This window comes from Manacus vitellinus, unplaced genomic scaffold (genome assembly GCF_001715985.3).
Source record: "Manacus vitellinus isolate BGI_N305 unplaced genomic scaffold, ASM171598v3 scaffold_8_pilon, whole genome shotgun sequence".
Lineage (NCBI taxonomy): Eukaryota > Metazoa > Chordata > Aves > Passeriformes > Pipridae > Manacus > Manacus vitellinus.
The window spans coordinates 25897202-25923814 of record NW_021940864.1 but is presented as its reverse complement, the minus strand read 5'-3'; the positions used below and the strand labels follow the sequence as shown (position 1 = coordinate 25923814).

Genomic DNA, 26613 nt, shown 5'->3' with positions numbered 1-26613 from the left:
GTGGTAGATTTCTGTTGCAGAAAGCTGAAGTGCATAGTACAAAGTAATTGAGATGTGTAATAAACATTGTCATTGTAGCATATTTTCTCTTGGGACTCACACTCCCGCTGTGTTACTTAGTTACTGTTGCTTAATATCCCTGTTCTAAACAAGCTCTTGGTTCCCCTGAGATCATTTCAGTCACCTTTACCAAAGTTTAATGGTCCAGACAGTGATTAAAATTTTGTTATCTAGTAATTACTCTGTAAAGAAATTGAGTCTCCAGACTTTAAAGATGTGTAGACATCTGCCTACGAGTTACTTTCTCATGAAGAAAGGAAGGATATTTTCCAAAAATTTCATCAGTGTTATATTTAAAATCATACTGCTGTTATAATCTCTGCTCAGACAGCCTCAGATTTGCCTTCCCCATGTAGAATTTAATTTGTATATTTCACACAGATGCTTCATTTGTCAAATTTGTTGTTGCACTTAAAGTATTATTGAATTAAAATGTTGCCTATAAAATATTGGCTAGATACCAAAGCCTATCAAGAATAGGTCTCCAGAGTGAAAGTTTCAAAACCATATTAATATGTAGGAAAGCACCTGAGTGGCAAATTTTGTTACAATTGATTATGGAGGTAATCCATTTCTCTCTAGGTCATCACTACATTGCATTAAAAAATGACTTTACAAACACTGGAAGTGTCAGACACTGCAGAGACCACCGAAATGCAAATACCTTCTGTTTTCCAGAGGGCCTTCAGTTTCAGAGACATGTGAGTGATTGGGTAATGTTGTCCTCTGGTGGTTAAGATGGCCATTCATTTATTGTTGAGGACAGAACACTGGGCTGGGATTCAGGAAACTCATATTTATTTCCAAAGCTGTGTCAGCCTGAGGGATGACCTTGGGCAGTCACTCTGTCTTTTGTGGCTTGTTGTCTCTTCTGGCAAATGGAAAAATGACCCTGATACCTATGGATGAAAAGCAAAGTGTAAGAGATGGCCATTTTTATTATTACTCAGAAAACTTTATGTAATCCTTTTATTCTTTCATTTTTTTAGATACATAAAGAATTTTGCGTCTTTTTCACAAAGAAAATATGATGCCATAATGAGAAGCCAATTTTCTTCTATTGCTTCTTCTGCTTTAAACAAAGCATGTGACTTTCAAAACAAGCATGTGGAAAGTCTAGGTAAGTTTATGCATGAAAACTTGTAACAATTACTCTTTTATTACTGATTTCAGCTACTTGTATTTTTCCACTCCCTTTAGTCTTCTACTGCTAGAAATAGTACTTATATCTAAAGACTACTTGCTGTACTTTTTAAAAAGAAATTGTACTTATACTTCTTATAGCACAAATTAAGTCACAGAAGTGATGTTAGAAAGTTATTGATTGCTAAAAAATATTTATGGATAGAAAGGATGAGATGAAGCTGTGAAGTCTCTTGCAGTCTGGACTCTGTATGCTCCATCTTCCTCTTCCTTCTGAGGCTGCAGAAGTGGAAGATAAACTATTAGCTCTGGAGTGTGGCTGCTGAAGTGAGCTGTGCAAGCAATGTGGCAGTTATCAGCACCTCCTCATCCCCTCACAGAATCATAGAATCGTTTAGCTCTGAAAAGACCCTTAAGATTATCATTTCCAACTGTTTGCCCGGCAATGACAAGTCCAGCACTAAACTATGTCTCCTACATGTCTTTTAAATACCTCTAGGGATGATGCTTCAACCACTTCCCTGGGCAGTGTGTTCCAATACTTGACAACTGTGTCTGTGAAGAAAATTTTCTAATGTCCAACCTAAACCTCCTCTGGTGTAACTTGAGGGTAAGGGACTCTGACAACTACTTTCATACACAGGCCGAAGTCTGCCCTACAGAAGCCCAAGTGAACAGTTCTGCTGACCCGTCTTCTTACTTCTTCAAGAATCTCCTACCATTTCATGGTCATTGTGCCCAACTGTCACATAACCTACCAATCCTTCTCTCTTCACAAGCAACAGGTCCAGTGGGGCACTTTCTCTACTTGTTTTACTCATCCACTGGGTTAGGAAGATTTCTTTCACACACTACAGGAACCTCCTATACTGTTTCATCTCTGCTGTATGGTATTTCCAGCACATATCTGGTAGTTTCCCCATGAGAATAAGGACTGGCAATTACGAGACTCCTCCCAGCTGCTATTTCCTCTGCCTCTTCACCTGTTTGGGTGGTCTGCAACAGACTCTCTCACCATGGCATCTGACTTGCTGGCCTTCATCCTCAGTCTTATCCATAAACATTCAACTCTATCATCCTCATCATAAAACTCTAGACAACTGAAACACTTCCTAATATACGTGGCTACCCCACCACCTCTCCTTCTTTGCCTATCCCTTCTAAAGAGTTTATAGTCATTCGTTGCAAAACCCTTTAGGTCTGGATCCTCCAGAGGATCTGTCCCAAAAACCAAATAGCATCTCTGTAAGCAGAATTGATCTGCATCTCTCTTGTGATGACTGACAGATGGGAACTGAAAGATGTTGGAGACAACAAGTCTGTAAGAAGGAAGTAAGAAGATGGAAGACAGGAAGTACAAAAATGGACTTCCTGAACTTTCTGCAAATCATTATGACTCGGCAAAAGCTGTGTCAGCATGAGTTTACTATTGCAGCCAATCCTGATGTATTTATACATGAAGACACCAATAGTAAACTGACATGTGTATGTTTACATGGAAGGCACCGATAGTAAGTTGACATGTGTGTTGTGTGAAAAGTATAAATGTCTACAACCTGTTACAATAAAGATCTCTTCCAACCTTCTTGCTATCCTGTCCCTGCTTTGGAAGAAGATTCTATGTCGCTTTGGCCATCTCAACATAACAGCGACAGGAAGAGAGGAGACAGAATATGCTTTTCATGTCCTGTCTCTAACCTATTAAGTATTTGGAGCTCAGAAGGGGAATGTCTGTCATCTAAAGGAAGAAGTTGAAAGTTGTTTTTTATTTATAAATTCTTTTTTCCCCCCCCCCACTTAGGATCTTTCTATTTTTTTGTCATCTCCTCACCCTAGATTTTTTTCTTTCTTAACTGGTAGAAATCCTTAAGGCTTAGGCACTGGAACGATTGATGAAATTTTTCAGAGACATGAGAAGTGCAGGCACTTCTGTGTTTCCTACATTTTGCTGTTTTCCAAATTAATGTAAGTTCTGCACTGCTCTGACAGATACAGCTGAGTTTGCCATGGGAAAATGCACAGCCACATTTGGGGTTTGTGTGACAAGTGTCACAGGTGGGAGTGGGAGGCTTAGGCAAAATTTATTAAAAAAAAACAAACGAAACCCTGTAGAAAGGACTCCCTTGCTTTCTAAACTCCTTCTCAGAGAGAAGTCTAGGTGCAGCTGAACCCAATCTTAGCCTTGGATTATGTCAATGGTTTAAATTTAAGGAATTATAGAAGTGTGATGGAATGACTTTTGTCCTGCAGCTTTTAATGATTGGCAAAATGAGAGTATTTATATAAAATGATCCATTTATTATTAAAAATGATCAGACAAAGATCTTAATCAGAATTGCTTACTACACAGCACAAGTGTTAAAACTACTAGTAGTATAGTATAAGATAGGACAGTACACTATATTGAAGCAATTATATTAAAGCTAGCAAAAAGAAATAATTATTAATTAAAGATTGATGTAACTCACTCATACCAATGCTCATGGGGAGATATCTTTCTCTCAGCCTTGAGGAGTATCCTTGGAGGGCATTGCCACCCAAGGGAGGAATCTCCACACATACACACCAAGAAGGGTTATGTCAGAAGAACCTGACTGCATGAGAGTTCTTTGAAAGAGAACTTTTATAGTATAAAGTGATTGACTGCTAGTCATACATTTGCAGGCCAGCTGCCAGCTTATCTGATTCGAAGTCTGGTGAACCAATATGGTTTTAGCATAATCAATACCAAGACAGCACCCTGGCGCCAGCAGTTGGACTTGCATGACAGCTTGCATAATGCCTTGCATTGTATGCATTCTCTGACTGGATTTTAGGTCTTACCAAGGTGGGCTATAATGCCACACCAAGATGCAAGTTGCTGCAGAGCAGATTTTGGTGTATGGTGGTGCCTGGGAGCCCTGTTACCGGCCCAGGTGCTGCTGTGATAGGGGTTGCACAGACACAGCTCTTGTCACCTGGCCCTTCTCTGATTGCTGTACAAAATCTTTTCTTTCCTTTCCTATGGCAGGCTGAGTGTGTAAGTGGGCAAAGCTTGTTTGGTATCAGGTCTACAGATAGACCAGCAGAGCCTCGAGGCTTCATGGCTGTATTTCCTGTGTATATGATATCTAGATTTGAGTCAGGACTGCTTCCAAGAGAGAAAGACAAGAGTTAAAACATGTATCCTTTTTCCTGTTTCCTCCTCATTGTGTCTAAGCAGCTGTGTATTTGGCGTGCATGCCTTTTTGTTTACATCTCAAACTGTGCACTCCTTCTTTCTGTAGATAGTGTGGAAAAGGCCTCCGGCTCTCAGGATAGCTCAGAGTTACACAGACAGAACTGGAAGTGTCCAATTAAATACTCTAAGGATCTTTATTTATTTCTTTGGACTAATTTCAACAGAGGAGTCAAGTTGGTACCTAATTTAGAGTATTAGCTATTTCACTGAATTCAATGGATAGATTGCAAATGCTCATGAATGTGTCCCTACACATCCTTGCCAGGTGAAAAGGCAATGTCTATGTACTTCCAAGCAGGAAGTCACAAGACCTAAACCCTTGGGGCACTCACATAGGTATTTACATCTTCCAGTAGTTTCTTTAGACTCAGGGAATGTTTTGTGCTTAAAGTTATACATGTGCTTAAATGATCTGCCATCTGTTTAAATTCCATAAGAGTAGCAAGTTGTAATTAATTACTCAGAACAAATATATTTCAAAGAACCTCTGAATTGTATTGAACTACTTAACAATTTGTGAAATTTTGGGCATTATGGTGTTTGAAAGAACAAATAACATGGTAGATAAGGAGACAGGTCTCTTCCCATGGAAGAGATCTGAGAAAAGAAGCCTTGGAAACCATTAATCCAAGACTGGCTGCCTGGATCTTGCCTGCTTGTGAAGACATCAGATACAAGTTGTTGCAGCAATGACAGAAGACAGAGCATTCACCCCAGGTGCTGGCTTCAGTACACTGGCAATTTCCCATTATAGATTGATCCAGATTTTTCTCGAGATTTGCCCATAAGTATTCATGTGAGAGAGCACAATTTCAGTTAGAATAAACACCATAGCAAATCTTGTAACACTGTAACAAAATACTGCAAGTGACTAGTTAAGAAACAAAACAAAACAAAACAAAACTGGTATGGAATGACATATTTGAAGCTTCTATATTTAACTACATTTTTGTGACATCTAGCTATCTGTTCTCTTCGCGTCTTCAATCTGTCTGTCAAAAGACACTGGAGACCCTATTGACTGATCCTCATAACACAGCTGTACACAAAAACAAGACAACCAAGTAGTAGTCTTGAACTCACACTGCTGAAGTCCAAATGGGATGTCAATTGCATCATATGAGGGAACATATTAGAGCAGATGAAGCATTTCTGAGTGATTCAGAAGCCAGTTTGACATGAAATAAATTCAGTCTGAGCCTAAAGAAAAGGTTTGGTTCAGCTATTGGAAAGTGAAGGTTATTATTATTATCATTTCATCTAGGACCTTTTAAGAACTCAATATATTGTGAGTCACTTTCCCTATGTTGTATTATTTTCCATTTTCATAGGACCTCCCTTCCTGATTTTAGCAAAGCAAGTTCCTAAGTACTGTGAGAAAGACTGTTCTCCTAATAACACTGATGACGTTTGCAGAGCTGGGAAGCCTCATGAGAAAACTTGTTATGCAGATCGAGAAGGGTCAGATAAGCTTCTTCTACTTCAATGGGATCAAAAGTGGAGTCACATTTTAAGAAAGCATTCAAGCATTAACAGAGGTTCAGCTGACATGCATCATGCTGGGGAGCTCTGCCAGCCTATGTCTGCTTTGTACCTGCTGTTGCAAAGTTCTCCCAGTGTTCTTTAGATAATAATTCAGCACATTAAAGAACTTTGGACTAACTCAGTGGAATTGGTTAAATGTTAATATACATTAAGGTGACTTGTAACAGCTGCAGATAAGGTTATTTGTTTCTTACTTGGTGTAAAATAGCTAGAAAGGGTGTAGGGGCAGAAAAATGAGGTAAAAATGACTCATTGCCTAGAAGCATACTTGAGAAATAAAATTAATGGAATTTTGTAGAATTCACAATTTGGGTAATTTGGGGAAAACTCCTGTTATTTTTCATTCTCATAGAAAGCTAAATTTGGAAGGTGAATCACCTGATTCAGGAGGAAGTGATTATTTGTTAGAACTGTGAATGTTTCTTGAGATAGAGCTGGTTGCTTCATATTAATTTAAATGCATTTAATAATGAAAGTATCATCTATAGCACTTCTACCTGTCAGAATGGAGTGGAAAATACCTTTTCCTCTTCAAGCTCAATAATTTTCTATGGGGAGTGTCAGAAACTTCCTGTAATTTCACAGTTTTCCCCAGTGTCCAGGTTTTCCTGAACCTGGTGAAAAGCAAGACCCAGAAACCACAACAGCAATGTTGTGACAATGAACTAATATGACCAAGATCTGCGTATCAAAGCAGAGGTGAGGTAGTACATATACATGCACCAAAGATTAAGAGATGGTAATGGACAATATAACAGAAATTAAAATGGAATAAAGAAGTCCAATTATTTTTTAAGAAGTCAAGGCCTACCTAGAGCAATCAAAGCTTCCAAGTGAAACTTGGAGTTTGGGGGCTGACTAATTGTTTTGTAGATCTCTTGCTGACAGGGAATGTTATACATCTTATTAGTGTTAAGATCTGTATCAGCCCCTGCAGTGATGAGGCTGTGCTGACTGAAAACTTGACAGAATCACCTCCATCTGCAAAGTTGATAAAGTTTTGGAGGTTGAACTAGGTGATCTCCAGAGGTCCCTTCCAACCCTAATGAACTACTCTGTGATTCCATGAGTCTAAAGCTAAGCAGTAGTCTTGCAATGAGATTACACACATTGTAAGGAAGTACGTGTCCTCAGATTTAAGCTTTCCGTTCGTTTTTGCTCACAATACAGGAAATAACACAAGTTGTTCAAATGGTAAAAAAACCCCAGAATTGTACTCTCAAAAAAAAAGATGGTTATAGGAAGTGAATGAACTCTTTAGCTCAGAGGCCAGTTTTTTTCTAGTATGCCGTTTGTACAGACTCTTCTTTATGAAGCTGAATACCTGACTTGCATTGCTCTTTCACTGCACTTCTTTAAGAAGTCAAATGGAAAAGACAACGGGCAATTTTGAAATCTGTTAACCTTTAAATGTTTTGCAGAGTTCTATTCCCCACAGTGTAACTGAAAGTCCAAATGTACGCAGGAAGAAAGTAAAAATTGTTACTCTATCTCTTAAAAAGGCAGAAAATGCAACAGCACTTTTGCTAGTCTAGACTTTTACACCGAGAAAATAAAAAGGAGGACTGTTTTGCTTCAACCTAGTTTCAAAGACTGAATTGGTTGGTTAATTGGATGAGCCTAACATCAAATGGTATTTCCTAGCAATTCCCAAGGTGTTCAGGAGTGCACTCTTCCCCATGAGCTGAACTCCTCAGAGGATTACACAGCCCAGAACATAATGAAGAATTCCCCTCTGAACAATTTTGTGTTATATACTCTGAGATGAACATAATAATGAAGAGACAACCTGATGAGGTGGCTTACACTTCAACTCCTGAAAAGCATTGCAACTTAACATACTTGAAATTAAATGTTGTGCATCACCCCTGGTCTGAACTGGAAGCTTTTTTTTTGCTCAGCACTTTTGAAATTAAAACTTTCAGCATTTTTGAACCAAAATTATTGGAATTTTTTATTGTGTGAAAATATTTGATATTATAAATTTTGCCTATGCAAAGAGCAAGTACTGAAAGACACATGATGTGGGCTGGAAATTTGAAATTTGGTTGATATCACATTGCAAGGAAATTCTTATTGGCATGCAGTCCAAGCTATAATGATCCTAAAAGGGGAGTAAAATGCCTGCTGTAATATTTCTATATGCATGCTTCTCACTGTCATAAAGGGCAAAGGAGGGAAATACTTTTCAATGCTAATGAGACTCTGTTCCTCTGAAAAAGGCATTGCTGGCTCTGGGCTATTGATGGGGCTAACTGCAGAACTTCTTTAAGCCCTTATGTGGAAGGGCAAAAGTCAAGTTTTCAGTATCAACAATTAGACCGGTAATGAATATTGTCTGCAATATGCAGCACTTTCTTCATACCTCTCCTCTGCAGCAACCCTGAGAGGACAGTCATTTCAGAAATGTAAAAACTGAGCCGCAGCTGAATTAAGAACTCACCCCTTGGATATCAGATTCCTATTGGGTATGATCACCACTAAAATGTGCACTTGCCTTGTTAGAAGACTATAGGAAGTGAATTTCAATATGTTTTGTGTAACTGTGTAATGCAATAGACATGAACTCAGTCCAAGTCACTAAATGTTGAAACTAGCAGAGCTACCCCAATGAATGCTAAGAATTATTATAGTCAAAGGCACCACTGTGGCTGAGATTATGGCAAGCATTTTCTTGCCTTTATAAACTGGAAAAATTATGTATAAACTGTCAAGAAAATTACCTTTGTTCAAATTGTTCTCCGTAGCACCACTATATGTTTCAGTAATTTTTAATGTTTTTTATTTTTTGATCCATACAACAACGAAGGAATGTTCTGATATATATGTGCTGAAAACAAATTGTATTAATAAAATTATGTTTTTTCTGCAAACTTAGCTGGTTCCAATGCATTGTTAAATGCCAGCTACTCCAGTCTCAAATGATGCAATGAATGTAAGACCATTGATTTCAATGAAATTATGATAATTTGAATCATCTTAGTAATTTGGTCCCATATATTCCGTAATCATAAAAAAAGAATATAGATTGGTGGAATTATTTTCTTTCACATCTCCTCCATTGCTCTTTGCTGAATTTTTGTGCAATTGAATCATAAACCAGTCTTAATGAGATTAAAATTACTCTGTTGTAATGTATTACCTTTACATCTACATTTCAGAGATCGCTTTAAGGAAACATTCTGTTGTTTTTTTCAATATAAGTCTACCAGATGCATAATTATCTGTAAATTTTCCTGTTTTTTCACACACATGAACAAATGGATTTGGGAGCACTTTGTTGTAATACATGGGCCCTAAACCCCCAAATTCTCCACTGGAAGACATGGGCAACCAGGTACATTGTTCACCAGGAAAGTTATTGGAACTTGTTATCACTTACAGAGCTGCCCAAAATGAGCAGAAGGAATAATCCTGTTTTGGTAAATACAAACTTCAAATGCAATATTTATTATTTATTAGGGATAAATACTTTCTTTTTCCCTTCTGTGAATATCAAAATGCTGTAGCTAGAAGTCGAATCTAGCCTACAGGCTGAAGAAATTTTTTATGATCTGGTCCCTGTAAAAAAAAGACTGTAATTAAAAAAGATTGAACACCATATATCTCTGCAAGGCACTGTTTTCATGAGCTATATATTCAGTCATTCAGTATTTGGAAAGTTTCAGAATAGAGTTGACGTTATCATATTTAGCTTAAAATATGCCAGAAGGCAGACCTGGATTCATTTCATATGGGAAAATTATTCCATAGATTCAGATAGTTTCCACAGATCCAAAGAGTTTCCTGTCAGGTAGATTTAGCCAGATATTCAACTTATATGGATCTTCTCCAAGCTTTATCCCAATTATTTGGATCATAACTATCATTATTACAAGTTTAAATATTTGATTCCAATTCCAATCTTCAGACTAAAATGGAAATAAGACATATAACTGAATTTGAAAATATGAGGTACTGAAAATGTACTTACCTTTTTTTGTAATGGGATCTTAGATATTCAAGGACTCAAAATCAGTTTTTTACAGGTTTTTGCCCTATATTTGTTACTGTGGCAGCTTACCATACTGTATGCTGTAGTTTTACCTACCCCTCTTTGTGAGCTGGGCTGCACTTGAAGGCCTTTACAGAACTTTTATCCTGGTATAAAAACTGAATTGCATTTAGTATCATTTGGACTGGTCAAATAATTCCCTCTAAGCCAAAAATTATATTGTTAAATCTACAGTAAACAAAAGGTTTCATGGCATTTCTTTAATAGATGAGCTGTTCTGCAGAACCATTTCTTCGTGAAAATAGTTTGGCCTGTATAAGCTTCAGAGCTTCACCACAATGACATTATTTACTATAATACAGCCTTGGGCAAAGCAAGTTAAAAACAAAATCGCATCAAAAGAGAACATTTAAACTAGAAGGCATCTTTTGTATTAGAAGTTACTTTCATTTCCTTTGGCTGAATAATTCTTTTGTGATAGTTATGTAGAGAAATAGCCTAATGCAGTAAACTCTGTGAATTGTGAAAGCTGCACAAATGTTATCACTAGACAATAACTAATTCCCAGAGAAGGTACCAAGACAGTTCACAGTTCTACCATGGCAAAAATTGTAGCAAAAGTTCCCTTTAAAAGAGCATTTTTACAAAGATAGACAGAGGTTTTAAAAATGGTGGAAGAGAAATAGAGACAGAATAAGAAAAAAATCTTTCTAAGATGCATAAAGACTGGGACGTGAAATTTATTAAGTCAGTTATTGAGACTTGAATAGATGATTGGAAGAAAGCACTGGATACATATTATAAAAGGGTAGAAACTTAAAAGGATTTTGTGTTATTAAGTGATAAAGAATGTATTTAATACATCAAGATATATTTTCTCAAATGTAAGTGATTCTAAGTCCAGGATTAAAGTTGACAGCAATAAGAAAAATTCCCTTGTTTTGTCAAAGAATGTGTCTTATATGAGAGAAGATGTGTATCAGGCACAGCTTTAAAGTAAAGTAAAGCTTTCAGAGAAAGCAGATTTATTTCCTTAGTCTTGTATTAGCAATTGCTGTAATTCATGTTTTAGATTTCTTCTTTTACTTGCGTTTGATTTTCACGGTAATATTAATTGGGAAAATAATTCCTTCCTCTATAGATTGGCAGTTGGTATAAGAGAGGTGGGATCTAGAAAGACTCTTGGATTGCAGGAAGTGCCACTTTCCTCCTCTATGAATATGTTGGTGGTCTCCAGAGAGGATAAATGAGAAAAAAAGGAGCTAATTCCACTTGCTGCTCATAATAGCCAGATGGCCAGATGTCTCAGCCACTGTTTGCTGTGGACAGTTAATTTGAGTTAGTGATGTGCTCTGGGTAGAATTCAAGTGCCTTGTTTATGTTGGGAGAAAGGATCTGTGACCCTATCTCTTCTCTGTGTGCCAGGGTCAGGTAGAGGAAGAGCTGTGTCTGAGCACTGATGTGCTTTCATAATCTAAGCACAAAATGGAAAAGAATTAGTTTGAACAGTGATTTACAGAAACTCCGTGGAGGTATGTCTGCAATACCAAGAGACACCTGAGCTAAGAGAGACCTCTTGCCTACTGGAAACTGGCTATGTTTCTTCCCAGCTGGTTATGATCAAATGGTGAGTGTCCCCCAATCTATCTCCTGGGTTTAAAAGCACAGTTTATTTAATGCTGAAACGGTGCAAGTGGATCTCATTGTTTTGAGTTGTGCTTGGGCTCCTTCACAATTTACATCTTTTCTATGCAAAGCCAGGGTTGGATCCAGCTGCTCCATGAACAAACCACTGTATGGCTGGCAGCACAAATCACCCCAGCTTCTCTCTGTTTCTCCCTGTTTCTCCCAGCAGGCTGTGTGTTTCTGTTTGAATAAGTTTAAGATCTTTAAATATTTACTTAGCTTTTTGCTTTCCTATTAGAAAATGGTGAGACAGTTTGTTTCTAGTATTTGCCAGGATCTTTTCAGCTCGTGAGTTTACCTTTCCTTAAATTACGAAGCACAGTCTTTACAGAGAGGGACGAGCAAGACATCACCGTAAGGCTGAACCATAACTCAGGTCAAAGAACCAGTTGTTGTTGTTGAAGGTACAAGGCCATCACATGGTAGGATTTTCAAAGTCGCTCTGAGGACTTGCACTCTTAGATCCATTAAATATTAGCAGCCCTTTTAAACATCTACCTTTCTGCAGTGTTTTAGAAAACTTAGTATCACCCAGCAGGAAAGTGAGGTATTTCTCTCCTGTGGGAAATGCAAGAACAGTCAGGGGCTATTGGAAGAAAGGAGGAAGAAGATGGCCAGCACCACCACAGATGAAATCCTGTCCCCTAGAAGAAGGTTGCTATTTTGGGAAAAGGGAATATGGTGTCCTGAGACTCCAGGAAGAGGAGGAGCCCAGAAACAGCTGCAAAGAAAGGGCAGAGATGATGGCAAGCTGGAATGGTAACTGAAAATGTAGGAAAGGGGAAGAAGGGAATGGCAAAGCTCTCCAAAATGAATGGTGACCAAATGAAGCACATATAATTAAGTTGGATGCTTTCTGGGCTGAAGAAAACATTAGATGTTTACTCTGTTTGAGCAGTGTTAGTCATTACCGAGAAAGGTCTGAAGACCACTGGCTGACAAGACATTAATGCTAATTTTATTTTGTGCACTTAAAATACTTTAAATATATATATAATTGCAAAGAGTCAAACAATGTATATGGCTGTTTGTCAGATGTTTATGCTTCAAAAATACAGTCAAGCTATTGAAACCTCCATATCCTTGACCCCACTAATTGGAAAATGCTTCAGCTATGATTTTTGAGTCTTTGATCATTATATTAATGTCAAATGTGTCTTCAGTAATCACACAACTACGTGGTAGATGAGGGAAATCAGACATATAAGGTTCAATGATTCTTGTGAAGAAAAGAGAATATTTTTCCTGGTGCAGATGCGTTCAAAGATTAAAAAATACCACAGTGCATGCAAAATGATTACATTCTGTATTTATGGAAGAATTAGTCTTGGAAAATAGAACATAATACCTTGCTGGGAGCAGACCAGCTACTGAGATCAAATTCATTGGTATGCTCTGGCTGCTCGGTGCTCCATCAGAGAGTACAGCTGGTTTATGTTGTCAGAGCAATAGAAAGCAGCCAAGATTTACAAGAGAAATGGGGCCAACATGTGCTTTATTTATGATTATTATTTTTTAAGGTGAAATAAAACAACAAAAAAATATTGTTGAGCATCACAACACCGATACCTGCTTTGTGACATGGCAGACTGACTGCAGTTACTTAAACCCAAACTACTCTTGAGCATAATTGCTGTAGCAAGCATCCACCCACTGGCAATGCACAGAACTCTCAGTCACCATTTCTCTGCAAGCAACCAGAGAGAGACAAGAGAAGTCTGATGTACAGCCAGGAGAAGAGCAGATTCATCCTGGATTTGATAAGGTAGTTTTGGACCACAATCCCTGCTATTATCCTGCCTTCTCTGTGCTGTGTGAGGGAGTTCCACTGTCATGGGGCTATTCACATATCAGTGCCAGTCCTTGAAATGCTGATTTAATCATTACTGAAAACGTGGCTGGGAAAGGGTTGACTGCTTTGAAAGTACTTACCTCTGTGACAGGTTGAGACAAAGGTGACACATTGGTCACAGCTTCAGTCTCCTGCACCCTACATGCATGCTCTAAAGGCAATTTGTGATTATTTTTTTTTTTTTACAACTGATTATATAAATTAAAACCTGTGACAATATTATCATTTATGTTACTGCCTTATGTTTTCTCTCGGAAATCACTATTGCCTCACCTGCAGTAGAGATGTTTGTGTGCTTGCTTCAATTCAAATTACTTCACTTGCAGACATACTGTGTTTTGACTGATTAAAGTAACCTAACTCATTTTGATGAAAGCAAACTACAGACTAATTGCCTCAGAGAGTCAGCAGATGTGACTGAAAAGTGTCTTCTAACTGAGGTCAGTCAAGAAGTTTTGCATCTTTAACTGGCATACAGGCCTGAAGACACTGTCTGTACACTGGCTCAGCAAGCCTTCTTCTGGTCATCAACCCTGTGCCAGCTGCTGGCCTCTGCTTGAGATTCAAAGCCTTGCTCCAGCAGAAATTAAGGCAAATAATGTGGTTTCAATCATCAGGCAAAAATCTACCCGTGATTATTTCTTTAATTGTTGTCCCTTTGATATTAACTTACCTCCACACAGGGAAGAGCCAACAAAGACAACACTGTCAAGTCATGCAGAAAAAATGCAGTGGTCAGTAACTGTATTAGGACCCGGAGAGCAGGAAAGCCTGGAACTGCTGCAAAGCAAACCCCCAGAACAAGAACTTTAGATGACCCTGTTACTCAGAGTAGTACTGTCATCTTCTGTATCAAATACCTCAGTAATATAAGAGATTTCATGATTTATTTTTTTCCCAGTAAGTTGGATTCTTTTGTTTAGTTCTTAGATTTATGAGGAGAAGTACATATTTGAGAGCCCCACTTTCTCTACACCCATTAAGTTCATAAACCCAGTTTTATAATGTACTCAGTACCATCCTGTTTAGATGACTCCTACCATGGACAATTAGAAAGTGATCATACTGTTAATCAGGCCCTGTAAAACTAGCAAATAGAGAAAATCTGTTTCTCTCTTGTAGCTGACATTAGGATAACAAAGGTACTGATACGGGTTGATATTTTTATAGGCATGGAGACAAGACTATTAAATTTCTCATTTTATTTTTTGTTTTGTTCTCACTGATTAGTGAAAATGGAGGATGAGATATATGACCTAGTGAGGGTTCAGATCAGATCAGTAATTGAAACAAATTCTAGATATGAAAGGACTACCTAGTGTTTAGAAACCATTAAAGGCTGAAAATTACTCTCTGTAAGGGAGCTGGAATAAAACAGTGTTTTGGAAAATAAGCAAAAACTTCAAAAATTGCTTTCAGAAGTTCTGCTGTAACATTCATTGTGCAACTGCCAGTTTTATAAACATTTAAATTCGAATTAATGTCTTGACTGCAGCAAACAGGCAGCAAAGGGCAACTGATCTTGCTTCCAGCTGTGCAATGATCAGTGACTTATTAATTGGACTTGTAAAATTAAAATTTGGTGCTTATTTTTTACTAAGCAGAATGGAGTTACTGCTGGTATTACTACATAATGTATGCAAATGAACAAACATTACCTTTTGCTGTATACAATTTGTGAGTGATTTTGTTGATATTTTGTGATTCATTCTTCTAATACCAGTGTATGCAAAATGTCATGCCTAAGAGGGGTCCATTTGTTTTGGCTTTTGCCTTCTGTTTTCTTTTGCCTTTCTGTAGTTAAGCTGATGGAGAGCTTCACACCAAACCCTGGTGAAAATGAGTTGGTAGTGTGTTTGCTCTTCATCACATTTCACAGAAACATCAACAGGAGCATTTTACTTGGGAAGAGCAGCTTATCAGAACTCCTGCAAAGCAAAAGTATTGCAGTTCTCAAGAGAGCCAAATAAACAGTGGGCATTAATCTGTTTCAGAAATAGAGGGCACTTGATACACTGCAGCAGCTAAAGTTGCTGAGATGTTTCTGCCTCTTTCCTGCTGCAGGTTTTTCCTTAGTTCCCTTAGTAGTTCACGTAGTAAAAATACCCACCAACTTTTGATAGGTTCTATCGAACTAGGAGACCTAGGAATTAATTTGTATTGACCCAACAGAGGACTAGTAACCTCCAATGGCAAAGCTGGCCATCTGGCTGGTGGTCACCTGACTTCCACACCATCAGGTACAGCCTCCTGCCTGTCTGTGGAGCACGGGGTGCTGTAGCAAGCTGAACTCTTCTGCTTCTTTGTCTCCTGACAGATGTTACCCAGGAAAGGGCTGTGACAGCAACTCTCAATACACATGCTATCTGCCTCTCTGTTGCTATGTAACAGTGAGACTGAGTCTCATTGTTCAACTTACATTTTTATTTCTCTGGAAATAACTTTCTTCTGGGACCAGGAAAAATAAAATGTATTTCTTTAGTCTTCCCCCTTCTCATTCACTTATACTACCTTCTTTAAAGTGTTACAGTTTGTCCAGAGTCTCTTTATAACTTGTTTCTTAATAGGAGAAGCAAATCTCTACATTATGCAGTCCCTATTTCCTTAACAATCAGAAATCTTCAAGCCTTCCTGACACCACCACCAGATCTCCACCATAATTACAGTGACTTTCAAACGTATTAGTTCTCCTGCAGCATTACATCAGGGTGTAATGATATAAGGAATATGAAAGAAGTCTTTTTGCACAGGAGTTTTAGAAGCTATAGGAACTAAACTACGACCTTCATTATTCAACTCCTAGTAATATTTTCTTTCTAGACCCCATATTCCATAACAGTTCAGAGAGGGGAGGGCAGACACAGACCCTAGGCTAGGGAGTCAGTAAAATCAGTTTTCTTGAGTCACACTCATCATGACCTTATCATCCTATTTCACTGAATAGCACTAATACCTCCCTAAAATATTTTATAATTAATGTACAAACTTTATCTGCAAGCAAAAAATCATTTAAGTAGGTATCTGAGATAGATTCTTCCTTTCTGTGAAACTGCAAAGTAATAAAAACAAACTCTGTAGCACAGCCAACTACTGGTAACCATGTGCACCTTATGCTATAGGCACCTGGAAAGCCGGTGGTTGCCTAAAGCAACAGCTTCCTGAGAGGGCAAAATTATCATATGTGTAGATTCGAATACCCCAAATTCATCCTACTGAATTATATACGTCAGAGGTTAAGGTAGTTTATGAATATGAATTGAGTATCACACAATGAGTGGAAATACTTTATAACATTGGTCTCTGAAGCTAGTGCAGATTGTTAAATATGTTTTCCTTCTTTGGAGGTTACATTCTTGGCTTGTTTTTATTTGAGTGACATGATGATTGATAGATGGAGTGAATGTAGCCAAAATAGTTGCACAGTTACTTGATTACAATGAATTCTGTTCATCCACCTTCACATTAACTTCAGGTTTGTTTCTCACAAACTTTCAGCTTCTGAAGTTTCTAGAGAAAATATTTTCAGATAATGAATTTCGAAACACTTTTCCATACTTTTTTTGAAAGTTCTTGTGCACTCTTGTCCTTGGGTAGCAAGACAGCATGGCACCTGCACACCTTGTTCAGGGCAACCCTGTCTGAGAGGAAGAGAAGGCCACAAGTAGAAAAGAGACCCAGGAGCCAGACTGGATAATCAGCCGGTCATTGTAATACAATGCCCATTTACAGTGGGAAAGAAATGCGATAGGTCTGTCTAGTATGCAAAGCAAAGACAGAAGGGTGTAATTGTACAACAGTGACTTTACCATCTCTAAACCCGTGCAGCTGGGTGAAGTTCAGGATGCCGTGATCAATTCATATTGTAAAGATCTAAAAGATAACCGTATGAAAATAATTTTGATGTTGTCACATTGTGAGTAGAGGCAGGAGCTAAACCAAGCAGTTTGTCCATGCATTAATGATACATTAAAGCTCACCTATTGTTTTACTTGCAGGGATTCTGTCTGTTATCTCTGCTTGCAAACATATTTCAATATTTTTGAATATGGAAATAACTCTAAAAAATTCAGAAGTCTAAAAAAATTCAAAACTACCAAATAAAAAAATTGTGTTAGAGATACTTATATATTTTTATTTATTCTCTGTTTTTCATCTGTACTTTGACAAACAGAGCTGATGCTTAAAAGCAACTATGGTCAATCCCATTTCCTTGAAAATCAATACCTGTCAGAGGAACATGAATTCAGGGTCAGAGATTTAATTTCTATAAACCCCAAAAGTGTTTCTATGTTTAATTTAAATGGATAAATGGTAGGATTTAAAGTTTTTATTTCTTTTAGTACCACCAAGTTCTGATTAGACATACATTGTCTGTAAACCCTTGATTAGATGTTTATACTTAAATTTAAATATGCTTCTATCTTCTCCTCATAGGTCTTTGTCACTTTCCTCTAAAGTGACCCTGCTGAAGTAGTTTTTACTTCATTCAGAGACAATGATTGAAAGCACGTTATACTATTTATATATTTATTATATATATATATAGGGGCCCCCTGGTGGTATAGTGGTTAGGATGTGGTGCTCTCACCACTGCGGCCTCGGTTCGATTCCCGGTCAGGGGACTTCCCTGGGCAGATGGAGCTCGCTTAGCCCTGTAAGGCCACCCATCTAAGAGAAGGTCACTCTAAACAAACCTACGTCCTGAGGACCTCGCTGCCACCATCCAAGCTCGCTTGGCCCTGGCAGATGAACCTCAGGATTAAAGGGTGGGCTCAGTTCAGCACACACTGTGTCTCACCTAAAAAATCCACTGCGCAGGCTCGAAGGGTAAAGACCTTTCCCAAATCTTTGTTCGCAAAGACTGACCATGATATATATAATATTTTAAGAGGAAGAAAGCCTAGCAATTCTTTCACTAGCTCAAATGGTGTCACTTGTTCTTTCAGAAGTGGCTGGCCAGCCACTAAATATCTGAGTCCTTTTGAGACAGCCTAGGGATATCCTGATCCACGAGTTCTTTAGGGAGAAATTTTTCTGTCAAAGGTGAAATTGATAATTCCCATTACAAAAGTTTGTCAGACCTGGAGCGAATTTCACATACAGCCCAGGTGGAAGTGGATTGAAAAAAAAGAGGGTTTGACTGCACCAGAAAAGCACACCAGGCTAATGGTTGCAGTGAGGATAGGAAAAGAAAGTTCTTTGACTTCAGGTCACCCTTAAATCTCATGTGAGTTGCCTGCTGGCAAGCAGAGGCACTTACCCCGAACAACCTGGGCCATCTCTATTAATCATGTGAGCACACCTTCTGATGTATTCTAGATGTACACTGGCAACAAGCAATTGGTAATTTTATGGTGGAAATAATCATTTTAGAATACCTTACAGCAAAGCTTTGCATCATTAAAAATAAAATCCCTGAAAAATTCATATTTGTTATCTTTCTTTACTACATCTATTTCACCTGATTGCATAAGTGTTGGTGCATGTCCAGGAGCCAGAAAACATTAAGATTTCAGATCACAGAATGTAGGATAATGTATAGTCACATAGTCACAGTTGTGTATGAGGATGCAAACCCATTCTGATACTATCCAATATCTGTAACATTTAGATTAATTACCTTTTTTTTAAATATTTTTTCTTCTTTTAAAGAAATCAACATCAGTCACCTGAAAATCAAGTACACTGAATTATTTAGCTCAATGCTTTAAATCTTTTTTTAATCTGGATGCCTTTATTAATTACTCTTAGTCTTTATGAAATACTTGACAATCATAGCAAATAATTATGTATTGGGTAAGTAATCAAAACTGAAGTAAAAAATATTGTTTTCTTTTGTAACAAGTGTACCAAGGGATAATTCATTGTTGACCTCAAAACTAATGGGACATTGTTATTGTTTTATATCAAAATGATGCTGAAGTTGTTTTGCTATAGCTGTACTCTTCATTACCATATCCGTATCTATCTCATTTTCTGCCTTACAATCCAATTACTATGTAGTAGTTTTAATAACCAGTAAAATAGAATACCCTCCTCTGCACCCTGTCAACACTACTCTTCAACTCCTACTGAGTAAAAAATGAAATGTGGAAATATTAAAGCATGGTTGTATTTTTGTTCTCCAAATAATTCAGTGAAACTAATCTTACTTTTTGGCTCCTGTTCTACAGCATGGTCAAGAAAAACTCTACTGTGTTCTCATTTCTATTTTCAAGTCTCTCCTCTATCTACCTCCTCCCTCTGGTGTCTGAAAATCCTGTCCATGGCATTTTACAAATGTTCACAAAGAAGAATAATATTTAGAGAGTCTTTAGTAAATTCTTCCTGTCTTTTTCAATCCTGTCATCACTCTTGGTACAGTCGACATGTGCTGGGGATGCTACAAGGGTACCAGGTTCAGCTACAGAACTGAAACACAAGTTTAAGGAGGGGGACAGGACATGTGGAATCATTTTTACTAGCTGCCATGATTTTGTACTCTTTTCCTCAGGCAGAGAATGAAAGATCTGTGCAAGTTGTTGTTTGTAAGGCAATATACGACTTTTTTTTTTTTGAGGAAATTTCTTTAACTTTATAATTTCTATCCTTGGATTGTGGTAACAGATGGTGAGGAAAAGAAATATTGCAGTTCTTAGCATGATGAGCGAAGGCTCTGCTCAACTTGCTTTATCTCAAAAACAGAGAGGTGGCAGTAAGGGAAAGAAATCATGAATATGCACACTTTAAAACATTTTTATATCACAACCACTATGGATCACTCAGGATGTGCAGTCAGAAATATTGCTAGTATACAAAATGCTCACTTGTATACAGACTCTGATACCAAAACACGTAACAAAACATGGGCTGCAACCTGCAACTTTTGTCCTTACATGAGCCTTTCTTCAAGGCCCAAGCTGCATCTAAACAGTGCCTTTGCTTTTTACGACAAGGAAGGCAATCCTGGTAGAGCAAAGCTTCTTTCAGTCATAGGGTCTGTAAAACCTCTTGAAGACACCCACTCCACTTCTACAAGTTGAATGGCTTTACCTGCAGGAGCAGAGTGAGAAGGAAGGGCTACACAGTCCAGGAGCAGGGGTGCAGAGATCTGGGTAGATCTTAACACGGTCACTCCTCTCTTGCAACAAAGGAAGACCAGGAAAGGGAGTTAGCATAAAACAAAAAAAAAGGCAGGAAAGAAAACTGAAGAGGACTTTATGTCTTTCTTGCAAATTCTCTTACAGAATGAGAAACTATAAAAAAGCCAAGTTCTTGTAGCAGGCACTGCTGCTTAGTCTATCCAGGTCCAAGTTCCTGAGCACATCAAGAGCTGGGAAGGCATTCGAGTTGACACTACTCTACTGTCCCAGCTATTGCATATGCTCAGCAAGACCATTTGAATGGGCTGAAACACATCTGGAACACCACATATGCCCCAGATCTGCTTCTGGGTAATTTTGTGATGAAATATGGTACTGCTTCTCATGGAGAGATTTAGGTGATGCTAAGTCTGCGGGGGAATAAATCTGGACTGTTACAGTGTGATTCACCTTGGACAGGCAAAGCTTTTCCAACCCATCTTCATTTCTATTTTTAGACACAAGCTCAGAAACTATAATTCGTAAACTAGGTTAGTCAAAATATGCAAGAGAAAAGGAAGGACAAAAGAAGTCAGTCTTTTATTTCAGACTCTCTGTTCTTTTTTCCCCATTTTATGCTCATTTATTATTAATATTTTACAACTATTGTAATATGTTCTTAATGGTTTACTAAAAGGGATAGAGAAACCTGTCCTATTTTTGAGATATGATATATATTCAGAGGAAACACAAGAAAAGTCCTTTTCTACTGATGCTCAACATGTTTTTTCTGCTGAGCTCCCTGCTGTATCCCAGAAGGAGATTTTTCAAATTAATTCAGTCAGATTTCCCTAGAATCAAGAGAACAGCATAGTATTTATTTCATGCTAATCAGTTCTCTGACTTGCATGAGGAGCTGGCTAATTTATTTGCAGAGAGTGGCATTTGGATTACAGGCAATGTGGGTAAAAGATTAGGTTTGTGGCAAGAAAAATTTTTGTAAATATTTTGGTGAAACTGTGTGACAAGGAAGGTATTTCTTATGCTGTTTTAAAAATTATAAGCTGTTAGTCTTTCCTATAAATCTCTTGAGAACGTTTATGTTCATAGACTTCTAAAAATACGTTGTACAGTATCAGTACATTTGAAGACACAGCGAGAAATTATTATTATCATCTAATATAAATTGCTATCAGTATATAATGGTCTTTTATTAGTAGTATAACTATACTGTAGTCAAACCTGCTGTTTCTTCCTCTTAACATGGGTTAATATTTATTAAAATCAAAGTGTGATATGTTCCTTTATGCTTGGGGATTCACGTCATGTTTAGTAGTAGTTTCCTGGAGTAAAATGAACTTTTCTCAGGTGGGCAAAAGCATTGCTGCTGGGAACAATTATAATGCTGAATTTTGCATACAGAGGTAACTTACCAAGATTAGACAAACTAATTTAGTGTCTGTGCCTTCAGCCCTATGTCATGGTAGACTCTTAGAGTCTCAGTCTCAGTTGAAGCTTGTTTACCCACACAGTCCACAATTCTCTGTAGTGGTACAGCTGTGGAGTGTGGTTTTTCGGTTTTGATGTAACTGTTTTTCTACTTGTGGAGTATTTTGAGCTCTATCTCTGTCAAGAGAATGTGGCCATGGGTGCTGATGACAATTCTGCTGTGCCAGCAGTACCTCTGCCTGGTGGCTCCAATGGGTTCCTCATGTAGCAGCAAAATGTGCAAGCATAGCTAACAGTTTCAGATGAAAATTTTTGCATCTACATGAAAAATACCATCTCTTCTGCTCAAATGAGGAGTGTTTTTCCTGACTCAAGGGGGATTATGGTAAGGGTAAGCCTGTGTGACAGGCAACAGTGCAGCAGAGGTACAACCAGAGTTGCTAGATCTGAACTTGCAAAAATGGTGAGTCTTCCAAAATGTCTTGTTATCCTACTAGAAAGGGGAAAATATCATGCCACTTCTATTGTTTGTTGATATATTAATTTTCTCAACTTGCTGGCCTGTTTCCTCTTACATTTTTTTGGTCCCACTATCCCACTATCATGTCTACCATCATTTTGAAAGGAAGGTGCTATGTTCATGGGGGGGTTTGTAACTTGAAACCAGCTATCTGTACTGGAGTGTTTCTAACTCCTAGTGGAATGCAGAATAATTCATTGAACTAGCTTTATGGTATACACCAAGAAACACAGATGCTCCATGTTGGTTTCTTAGGAAGCATTTAAAGACCCTACTGGGCTTTGCAAATTCTACCTTCAGCCTCAGATTGTAAGCTGAACTCAGTTTTTGAAGAAATATATTTGTATTCTTTTCAACTCAAACAACCTGCCCCAACTTTCCTTGCTGTTAGCAACTGTTGTACCTTTTCGGATGTGCTCCAGTCTTTCAGAAGAAATAAAATTTGTGAAAATCTGCCATGTGAGATGAGGCATTAGGAAACGAATAAGTAACTTGATGGGAATGGAAATGAAAGTTTCCATTATATAGTTATAGCTCCTTCAGCAACTGACAAGTAAAATATTGATAATAAATCATATGCATGAGCTTCACAGGTTTAGCCATTGGATTCAGTTTGACTACTGCCTATGGTGTCTGACCTGCTGTGAGGCAGCATAATGACAGCACATTCCTTTGAGAGAAAAAAATTCTTCTGTTTAAGCTGAAGATGGATGCTATTTCCATCTGCTTCAAACTTTTCAGATTGGATAGGCATAATTTTAAATGGCAACACGTGTTCTAGCTGACAAAAGATTATTTAAAATGGTAATATTTTAAATCATGAATTATGTCACATAACCAGGATTACATAAACTAACAGTTTATGTAAGTTTATTTTGTGGTCACAACACCAAGCCTGACAGAGTTCAAGAATGGTTTCGATGACACTCTCAGGCACATGGTATGACTTTTGGGGATGGTCCTGTGCAGGGCTAAGGGTTGGACTCAATAATCCTTGTGTGTCCCTTTCAACTCAACATATTCTGTGATTCTGTGAACATGAAATCACACAGTTCTTTAAATCAGCCATCACTTACAACACATACATGTTCATTAGGTGTCTTACTCCATAAAACAAAGACAAATGTTCCATTTTATGGATTATAACATCACTAATACATAAACTCTCTTTCAAATGCCTTTTGTGAAATCTCCTATTAAACTTTTCCTCTTTCAATTATGATTTTTCTAGCCCAGCTAAGTCAGATTTGGCTTTCTGATGTATGAAGTAAGCTATTGTTCATATGCTAGATCTTTGCCTTGGACTTTAATTTTCTGAGCTTTCGCAGATTCATTTTGTGGTATTACTATATTGGTGTCAGAAATACATAGATATTAAATTGAGGCTTCACAAAATCTCCAGGAGTGCATGCTAGATGGATTTCAAATCATTCTGTTTTCCTCTTTATTAGTTCTTTTATATCCCTCAATTTGGCTTCAATTCAGGGAAGCACTCAAGCAAGTGCTTAGCTTTGAGAATGTGCTTAAATCCATTTTTTTGTTGTTGTTGTTTTTGTTTTTGTTTGTTTGTTTATTTTGGGGTTTTTTTTGTGTGGAAATATAGGCTCATACTAAGGGCTTTGCAAAGCAAGAAATGTTGTTATTTTCCCACAGGATGTCCCCCATATTTTAGCCATGTGTTTGCCTATTACTCTAAGTTGAGGTTTCTGTCCCTCTCTTGGGACCCAATCACCTCTAGGCCTCTCGGTCCCTCCCCAGTCCCCGTTCATCCACCCCCCTGTTCTGCCCCATTTCGCCCCTCGGCACACACCTTCAGGAATTGAGTCTGGGGGAGTTTGGGACCCCTCTTTCATCATCTTCCTCTTCATCACGGACAGTCCTCAGAATCCTTCCAAAGTTCTGGGCCTGAAGGCCATGTTTACATTCCTTGGGGCAGGTGTTAAGGTGCTTTCTGCAAATCTACGCTGAAAAGAAGACTAAACAGCTAACGGACTTAAAGGAGTTTTGATATGGGAAGGGGGTAACGGTGTTGGGAAAATGTGTAAACTACTGTGCTAAAGGGTGAGGGATATAATACAGCTGCTTTAAAATCTACATTCACTACATAACTACTTCTAAAGTCTATAAAAATTAAAAAATCAAAAACTCTAAGGCAACAATAGCTATGTTATTTTAACCTGGGATGAAGCTGCTTGAGCTAAGCATTTAAATAAACAAAATAATGTCTTTTGCAGCATAACTACTTTCAGACACAGTGCTAACATTTCTCTATTTCTACCAGATAATCAATAAAAATGCTTTTTCCCCTCACCCACCCTTTTTTTTTTGTTTTTAATGACCGTTTCTGGGCAGAAAGGGGTAGCTTAAAACAATCACTGCTAAAGGAGAGAATTTACAAATCCAGTGTGCTTCCTCTTTCAGAGGAAGACCCATCCAAATGAAAGACTAGGCTTGTTAATGCAAAGTATCTGGTCTCTGAAGTTGTGGGTGCTTTTAAGGAGGTGCAGGTATGAATGTCTTGGATTATTTTGATACTACTGTAAACTAATAGAATAAATGTATTTGGCAAATCTTTTTGGTATATGAAAACAGGTCTCTCAGTTACTCAAACCAATGAGTTTTCCTTATGTAATTCTCTAAGCACATAGGCTTCTGCTGCCATGAACTTCCCTACCGGTGGGGAAAAGTGTTTTGAGGATGTTTAGTCTTGTACACCCCATATTCTTCCTATTGGCAACTAGACCTCCTTTAAGTCTATTTATCATAATACACAGAATGAAAACTGTGAGTCTGGAGGAGACTCCATCATGGCCAAGGAAGTCATCAAGTATCAGTCCTTTCTATTAATTCAAGGACAGTGTCTGACCATCAGAATTAGTTTTTGCTCACCAGGTTTTCATCTGTTCTGCACTTCTGTGTCAGACATTCATTTGCAGGGAACAGTTATGAGCATGTTTCATTTACCAGTCATGGCTGCTGAGACCACAGAGAAGCTGTGTTAGGTGTGGACACGGAACCCATCTCCTAACTGTACAGTAACCAACATCCTTAGGGATCTGTACCTTTCCTTAATTTGAAAAGCCTATTGGAACAGGGGAAAAAAGGCACATATACCTGCAGTGCCAAGTGCCTTTCCTGACAAGTTTGCTTTAAATTGTCAGCAGTGTGCTGTGCCCTGGCAGCCAGGAAGGTCAACCGTGTCCTGGGGCATCAGGCAAAGCATTGCCAAACGGTCGAGGGAGGTGATTGTCCTGCTCTGCTCTGTACTGATGTGACTCTGGGGGATGGTCCTGTAATCCTTGTGTGTCCCTTCCAACTCAGCCTATTCTGTGATTTTGTAATATCAGAACTTTTATTTGTTTCGGTTTTTAAGATAGCATAAACCACAACATTTTCCATGGTACTATTTTCTGTGTGACTTTTTTTCCGACAAATTCAGACTCCATCACATGAAAGTCAAACCCATGATTAATCATGGAGAAATTATAAACAAATTATAAACAGATTTTGTAATATGTGTAATATTACACATATTTAACAAGACAGAGTTTCCCAGTGAAAGTCTATCTTTATCAAGGTCTTTCAGGTCCACTTTTAGAAATAAACTGTTCTGGTCTGAGGTCTTTGTATTTTCTATTCTAATGGTCACCTATTGGAATAGATAATTTATAATAAAATCATCTGAGTTCCAGCAGGATGGCATATAGCTTTCTTTTCAGTTATAATGTTTAGTGTAAAATATTAATATTAAAATTAGTTATTTTCTACTAATTTTACGACTCTAAGGCATATTGTAATTTTATTCATAATAACCTCAATTACTACTATTTTATGGTCTGAAATACACTTATCTGAGAATACCCAGCTAACTTAATGTAGAAGTCAAAGTATGGCCAATATGCTCTGCGCAAGCTAGTTCCTTGGATTGAAAACCAGACTTAGAAATTAATTCATTACATATTTTAGGGGAAAGTGACAATTTACAATGTTTAAGATGAATAATAAAACCTTACCAATGGCATGATTTCTTCAGCATTTCTTGTATTCCCTTCTAGCCAGAAGTCAGTGAGCGCTACAAGCAAA

At 37.9% G+C, this 26613-nt stretch overlaps 1 long non-coding RNA gene across 1 annotated transcript; it reads right to left on the bottom strand.

Annotated features, from left to right (window-relative positions):
* Positions 1–869: 869 nt before the first annotated feature.
* LOC108641781 lies at positions 870–26613 on the bottom strand. Its single transcript, XR_001922256.2, has 5 exons — positions 26544–26613; positions 24341–24494; positions 20533–20620; positions 14174–14280; positions 870–959 (listed from the first exon to the last, which is right to left on the bottom strand). It is a non-coding gene; the product is annotated as an uncharacterized LOC108641781 (long non-coding RNA).